This window comes from Octodon degus, unplaced genomic scaffold, assembly GCF_000260255.1.
Source record: "Octodon degus isolate 3935 unplaced genomic scaffold, OctDeg1.0 scaffold00076, whole genome shotgun sequence".
NCBI classification, from domain to species: Eukaryota; Metazoa; Chordata; class Mammalia; order Rodentia; family Octodontidae; genus Octodon; species Octodon degus.
In genome coordinates this window covers 232,381-240,298 of record NW_004524652.1, presented here as the reverse complement: position 1 = coordinate 240,298, position 7,918 = coordinate 232,381, and positions in this window count along the sequence as shown.

The following is a 7,918-nucleotide window of genomic DNA, read 5'->3' as shown; positions in this document are numbered from 1 at the left end:
AAAAAAAAAAAAAAAAAAAGATTTAAAAACATTAACAAATTCAATTACTAAAAAAATCTGAAGAATGTTTTTAGCAGTGTTTTTGATTTATTTTCCTTTCTAACAATATGTTTTGTATATTGATTGCAATTTACAGTTGAAACAACTTCATTAGGTACATAAAATGTTTATGCCTCATAGTGACTTTTGGTGTGTCAAGACACAGTAGCTCTACTGTTTCTACTTTAATCATGAAAAGTGAAGCTCATGTAACATGACCAGTTACTGATTAAGCATATTAAATAATATCACATTTCTTTTGTCCTTAATGTTTGTTTGCATGTATTTTTATTGTGCTCTTCAGTAGAGTTGAGCCTTTATTAGTCTCCTTATTCACAGAATCTGAGAAAGTTTATATAAAATCCTGTTAATAAGGTTTCAAAGACAACCATGATAGCTATAGTGATATATATTACTTAGGTACCAGAAGGGTGTGTGAACTATACTCCTTAGGGCTTACCTACTTTGAAGGATGTTGTGCTGTAAAATTCATTTGGTAAACTTTTTCCATATGTCTTGCCTGTGTATCTTAAGTCCTGTGTGACTCAACAACACATTGCATTTTGATTTCCTGTGATACACATATATGTTCTGATACTGCTGTTTTAAGGTGTTTGATAAAATACCTTGTAAAATAATTATATGGAAAAGCCAATTGTTGACAAGTCACTTTTGAGAAGATGTGAAATACAGAGAATTTTGTGATTAAAAGGTCAGCAGGATGAGGAAGTAGCCCAAAGGTAGAGTGCTAACCTACCATACAGAATGTGGTGGGTTGTTTCTCCAGAACTGTTAAAAAGTAAAATTTCTTGGCACATTTCAGGGACATGTTTTGTCTCACCATTTGGGCGATTACTGATACGTATTAGCATACACAATTTTCACTGTTGCTTTCTTCGAAAGAACAATTGGTTTACCATCTTTCACCTTTTGCCTCAATGAAGTGGGAACTGGGTTGGTAACTTACTGCTATTTTACTGTTACTCTTCCCTTTAAAAGACATGAGGCCTGTCTTAGTTAAGTTAGAATTTTGTAGTTTATCCTTTCTGTAATATTTCCTGAGATAGATTTTTTTTTTAACATTGCAATTTTTTTCTTCAAAAGAAGTGAGTTGTGTACAGGAGGGTTACATGCTTTTTAGACAAGAAAAAAAAAACAACTGGCTAGAACCAACTTATTCATCATCATCCTTTTCTTCATCCTCCTCATCTTCCTTCTCATTATCCTCATCTTCCTCCTCCTCCTCCTCTTCCTTTTTCTTGCTTTTTTCAGCCTTGAAGACTCTGTTTTGGGCTGCATCAGGTTTTCCTTTAGCCTGGTAGGCAGTGATGTCCTTTTCATACTTCTTCAGTTTAGCATCCTTTTCATATGGCTGCTTGTCATCTCCTGCAGTATTATTCCACATTTCTCCAAGTTTCTTTGCAGTGTCACCAATGGAAAGGCCAGGATGTTCTCATGTGATTTTTGGGCGATACTCAGGACAGAACAAGAAGAAGGCTGAAGGAGGCCTCTTGGGCGCATTGGGAATCCTTGAACTTCTTTTTTGTTTTTCCTTTAGGAGGATTATAGGTTTTAATTTCTCTTTCATAATGAACCTTGTCTGCTTTTACCATATCTTCAAATTTTCCCTTTTCTTTAGTAGACATGGTCTTCCACCTCTCTGAACACTTCTTAGAAAACTCTGAGAAGCTAATGGAAGCATCTGGGTGCTTCTTCTTGTGCTCCTCTTGGCAAGTTTGCACAAAGAATGCATATGATGACATCTTGTCTCTCGGCTTCTTAGGATCTCCTTTGCCCATGTTTACTTGTTTTCCTCAGTGAGGTACAGAGTCACCCACTGCCCATCCAGCTCTCACCTGCCCCCGTGCTGTCTATGGAGCTCTGTACTGCAATGGCTTGAGATAGATATTGTTGCATGGTAATGAAATTTACAAACATCTGACATTGAGCTTGATCACAAACTTGGAAAAAAGAATTTCTCCTACACAATTTTTTTTTTTTTTTTAGAAACGGTAGTTTTCCTTGAATTACTATTATGCAACGTTGTTGGAATATTAGACCTTTTTTGAGGGGGGCTATTGGAGATTGAACTCAGGACCACGCACTTGCCAGGCAGCTTATGCCACTGAGCTCTCTCCCCAGCCCTAGAATTCTTTTTTTTTTTTTTTTAATTTATGTGTGTGTGTGTGTGTGTGTGTGTGTGGCCAGCTCAGCCCACCATGGGCGGGGCTGGCTGGCATGGGGTGCTGGGGATTGAACCGCGGTCCCTGTGCTTTGTTAAGCTTGTTCTAAGTAGGTGCTTTAGACCACTGAGCCATCTCACCAGCCCCCTAGAATTCTTAATAAACAAGAATAATCTAAACCAATGGTAGTGATTCTGTTGCACACAGGCCATGGTAGGGCGTTACCATTGAATGTTCTAAAATGTTCATCACTGTTCCCAACAAAGATACCAATATTTCAATATATATTTAATCCTATCGTAGTAATTTTTTCTCATAGTAATTTTTAGAATATCCAGTTAATCTTTAAATATTCAAGTTTGTGGAATTCCTACTTTTCTCCTTAATATCTGAAAGTTGTTCTACCAGATAAGGGAGACAAACCTTGGTAGATGAACAAACATTAATAGGATGATGTTCTACTTTGTGACTGTACCTGCTTTCCACCTCTATCCTTTGTGGTTTTTCTTTGCCAGTAACAGAGATTGAGGCATTAGGTCTTGTACTGTCAGTAGTGTCTTATCTAAAACTGTCCACATTTTGCTTATGATGATTCTAGGTTTATTTCATTGGCTGTTAAGCAGTTAAGCCTAATCCTTCAGAAGTCAGTGGAACTTTTGCACTAGCAAATTCACTAAATGTTCAACTGTCCAATGGGGGGGGGCGGCAATCACTGTGATAGGTTGTAATTTTCAGATTGTAATTGTAGGGTACAAATATATAGAAAACAGAGAAATCAAGATCATCTAGTACATGGTGTGAGCCAATGTGGCTTTTAGGCCCCCAGAGTAATGCCTTTTTCTGAAAGGCAAGAGGAAGTTCTGATTCTAGAAATAGAAACATTTAGCATCTGTCTTTTATATAAATAATCTTAGTAAGCTACATAAATGTGTCTGTTTCCCTCATGGGTTTCTACCACAGACAGCCACTGAACAAACGACGATTGTAGACCATTTTTGTCTCTGTGGTTTCATGGAACACCACAAGGCATACCACATGGAATGCTAAATAGAGGAAGCAGCTTTTTCCTTTTCCCACTGGCCTGGACTTATACACAGTTACACCATGGATGGCTCCATTATTTCTTTTTATTAAGTAGTAGGAATTTTTGGAAGTCCAGTCTTTGGATTTTTAGATCTGTTTCAAATGTCCCTTCTGCTGAAATATATTTTGAAATTTATGTAGTTATCTATGAATCCATGCTTTTTAATTTTGATTTCAAGAACAATACTATAGAACCGTAAAATGAAATAAATTGGAAGATAGCTTTGTGTAACAGCATCTTTACTGAGTAGCAGATTTAGATCAGTAGACATTGGATGTATACCTAAGGTCATTTAATCATCCCATCAGTGTATATTCAGTTCATCTATTCTTCTGGCTTTGTTAATCTATAGACACAGTTCCAATAGTCTTTCACATTTCCAGTACCTACTATGTCCTAAGTGCTCACAGACTCATCCATGTAGTCACGTGCATGTTTTGTGTGCCTTTTGTTTTTATTTGATTTCTCTACATATATATAGTGATTATTTTGAACTGTAACTCTTCTCACATACTCCCATGATGAAATATTGTGTGACTCATTGTGGACTTACAATGTAGTAACCTTACTGTATACCAAAGGTTTTATACCATGCTTATTTATCATTCATAAGTACAGTATGTTTCTACCTATGTACTATTTTCTGACCTTCTTAACCAACTTGCAGTTCCTTAAAATTTCTATATTCTCATGCTTTTGCAAATCTTCAATGAAATGTTCTTGTTACTTATTATTTATTTCATGCCCTGTGTATGTTCACATGTACATGTATTTGTCACTGTGGTAATCATTACAGGGGCTGGTGAGATGGCTCAGTGGTCTAAAAGCACCTACTTAGAACAAGCTTGGCAAAGCACGGGGACCACGGTTCAATCCCCCAGCACCCCATGCCAGTCAGCACCGCCCCCTGGTGGGCTGAGCTGGCTACACACACACACACACACACACACATAAATAAAATTTTAAAAAAAATATAATCATTACATGTTTTCTATTATAAGGCTTCTGGGAAACTGAGTATGATTTCAGAAGATAGAGGTATATTTAAGTATTTTGGTGGCTTTATTTCCAGCCCCATAGAAAGGAATATGATATGCAATGAGAAGAATAAATTTCCCATGGAATTAAGGTCTAGAAAGAATTTTCTGTGCTTGTGCCTGGTTCTTCTCTTTGTCTTCCTGTCCAAATCTATCTCTCTCCATTCTTTGCTGTTGAGCTCTTCTGTAAGATGTTCCAAGTATCTGCTAATAAATTCTCACTTTTGTTTTTGCTCTCTTAAATTGTGTGTGTTACTTACAACCTGAGTATTCCTACTAACAAGCTGTTGGGACAACCCACTTTCTAGGCCACATTCTGTCTCAGACAGAAGCTTTCTTTCAATAAATTCTTTGTGGGGGTGGTGAGATAGCTAAGTGCCCACTTACGCAAGCACAGGGACTGGGGTTTGATCCCTGGCTCCACATGCCATGCCAGCCCCACCTTAAGCACACTGAACTGGCTGCCAAGACCAAGCATGGTGGCTCACGCCTATAATCCCAGTGCTGGGGAGACTGAAAACAGGAGGATCACAATGAGTCGAAGTTGTGAAGTTGTGAAGATCCTGTACCAATACATTAAAAAAAAGTACATTCTCTGTACTCTTAAAAAAAAAAAAAAAAAAAAAAAAAAAAAAAAAAAAAAAAAAAAAAAAAAGAGGGCCCAGTGAGATATATCTCAGTGGCACAGTGCTTGCCTAGCAAGTGCAAGGTTGTGAGTTCGATTTTTCGATTCCACATTCCACAAAAAAAGAGACTTTCCTAGAGTTTTGGATAAGACAGTGGATTAAAACTATATTATAGGACTTCTAACCCTCAATATCTTGTCAAATACAATTTTAAAAAAATGCCTTCAAAACAAAGAAGAATCAAGCTGTTCAGTTGTGTTGTCTGTTTTACCTTGATTCTGGAGGTAAAAGGTATGTACTGAAAGCAGCAATTTATGAATGAATGACTGCACTGTAGGTTCCAAGCCAGAGGGAACTCTGGAGCAAACTATCAGATGTCCCTTGTCAGCAGCATCTTTGCTAATCCGGAGGAGGCAACTGTTAAGATCACTGACAGCTCCCTTTGCCACTTGACAGCAAACAGCTTTCTGAGGAGGGGCCAGGATGTTCCATCTCTGAGATTACAAATTCTGTATCTTTCTCTGTTCAGACTTTTTCCTTGTATTACACAGGAAGCTGCTGCTATGTGATTCAGGTAAACCCTCTAAGGAGTAACTAAAGAAATGAGCTTGAGCTACAGCTCCATCTTCCACCTCACCCCCCTCTTCCTGATTTTCCAAAATAAGTTGTGCTCAATCTCCTGTTACCAATTCTGAATTCTCATACTTAATCAGCACCTCTGCTGGCACCTATGGCTAATCTGGTAGTGCCCAAGGTGGTTTGAGCATTTTATGTTTGGGCATTCAAGAGGTATTTTTAAGGCAAATTAGTGCTTTTTTCAGGGAGGAAGTATTTCCTCTTTCAGGTTGATGACCACTGCACTGGGATGGTATAAAGGGAGCTGACACCACCTGTTCCTTTTAATTTTTTAATATATTTTTTAGCAATAAGAATGTATTTATTTATTTATTTTTATTTTTTCCCATAAGTTTTTTGAGAAACAAATAGCAATGAGACAGTTTCAAACCAAATTGGTAGGACAGTTTCAATAATTAACATAAGATTCATCCTTCCTAGTGGTTAATTGCTGTACAAGATGTGGACATGATATCCTATTTACAAACACTATTAGAACAAATCCTTCTATTCATTAAGAGAATGTAACTATATATCTATTCTAACTATTTTCAATACACAGATACAAAATGAACATTCATCTGTATCCTTTTTTTTTTTGTTTAGTTCCATTATTTGAATATTGTAGGTGTGTTAACTCAGCAAAATATTCCAAAAGAGTCCAGTAGGCCGTCATAGTATTGAGTCTTCCGCTTGACTGGCAATGTCAGAAATTGTTGACCTGAGTCCCCTACAGCTCAACATAACACCATGGCTTGGCTTCTTATATTTCGTTTTTATACTTTTCTACTGGATGGTTAAGACCAAGATAAAGCAAGACCTATGCAATAAGAGTTGTAGCTTTTGGGTCTGATAAGGTTAGTGAAATCCCCTCAGGATTTATCCTGAGATCCTGTACCTCAGATTGTAGATCCTTTGTCAGTATCAGCCATGTGGATGAGTTGCAGCCATTGCTTGGCCAATGTGCTCTCTGTGAAAGCCTGAGAGAATGTTTTTTCTACCCGTGACTCTCTTTAGGCACACTGTACATCGATCACTTTCCTCTTTGGCGCCATAATCTCCTTGATCAGAAAATTTGGGACACTACTGAATTACATGACGTTACAGTACAAGTTCTCATATGTCCTGAGTCTTAAGTGACCTTGGAAGGCTAGGGCCAAAATGTTGGCTTTCCTTGTGACCCTCCTTTTTCTCTAATTTTGGTTTGCAAACTTAGTTTGTTAACCCTCCAGAAGAGATGTTTATTATTACCATACAACCTAGGCTGTTAAGCTTAACCTCACTATCTGTGTGAATACCAAACATCTTAGGCATAACATGGAACAGGTATTTTTCATCCAGTATTGATGTAAGTCCGTACAGAATATGATGAAAAAACATTTAAAAATTAGAATATATTTTAAATATAGGTGTAAAAATTATATAATTCTTATATTTACACGTAAGTCCAAAAATCTAACCATATACAATCTTGAAAAAGGACAGACCCACAACATTCCTTTTCCTGTCTCCTGCCTTCATTCACCACCCCCTTCTTTTTGAACAATCATCTACCTGAGAGACAGCACTGCAGCAACTGGCATGTCATGACAAGCAGTCCGTATTCAGAAGACCAGAATGACAGGCACTCCAAGCATGAACCTACTATTGCAAATTGCCCTCTTCAGTGCAGTTGCTTAGTTCACAGGTGTCAGTATATACAGTTAGTCAGGGTGAGAGTCTTTCTAATTAACTGCTAGATTCAAAAATCTTCCAGAGATTCTTAGGATCATTAACTGTCTGGCTTATCACTGTCATGTTTCCTAGCTCTTCTCCTTTCCCTCTCTTAATTAGTCCTCGAGTTACTGCTTTCCTTTTAATTGTATTATACCTCTCTATTTGTATTTCTTCTTTTGAGTTCTTATACTAGGGAAACTACAATATTTACACATGTGTGTCTGGTTTACTTATGAGTATATCTTCAATTGGCATCCACTTATATGTAAAGACTTTGAGTTTATCATTCTTTTTTTTTTTTTTTTTTTTTTTGTTTGTTTGTTTTTTTGTGGAACCGGGGATTAAACTCAGGTCTTTGTGCTTGCCAGAGAAGTGCTTATTCCACTGAGCTGTCTCCCCGGGCCCAAGTTTATCATTCTTTATAGCTGAGTAATAGTCCATTGTATAAAAATACTTCATCTTTTTCATGCATTCCTCAGGTGATGGGCATCTTGGTTGTTTCCAAGATTTGGCTATCACACATTGTGCTGCTGTAAAAATAGGCACACATATATCGCTATGATATGATATTTTCAGATCCTCCTGCAAAATTCCCAGTAGAGGAATAGCTGGTTTAAA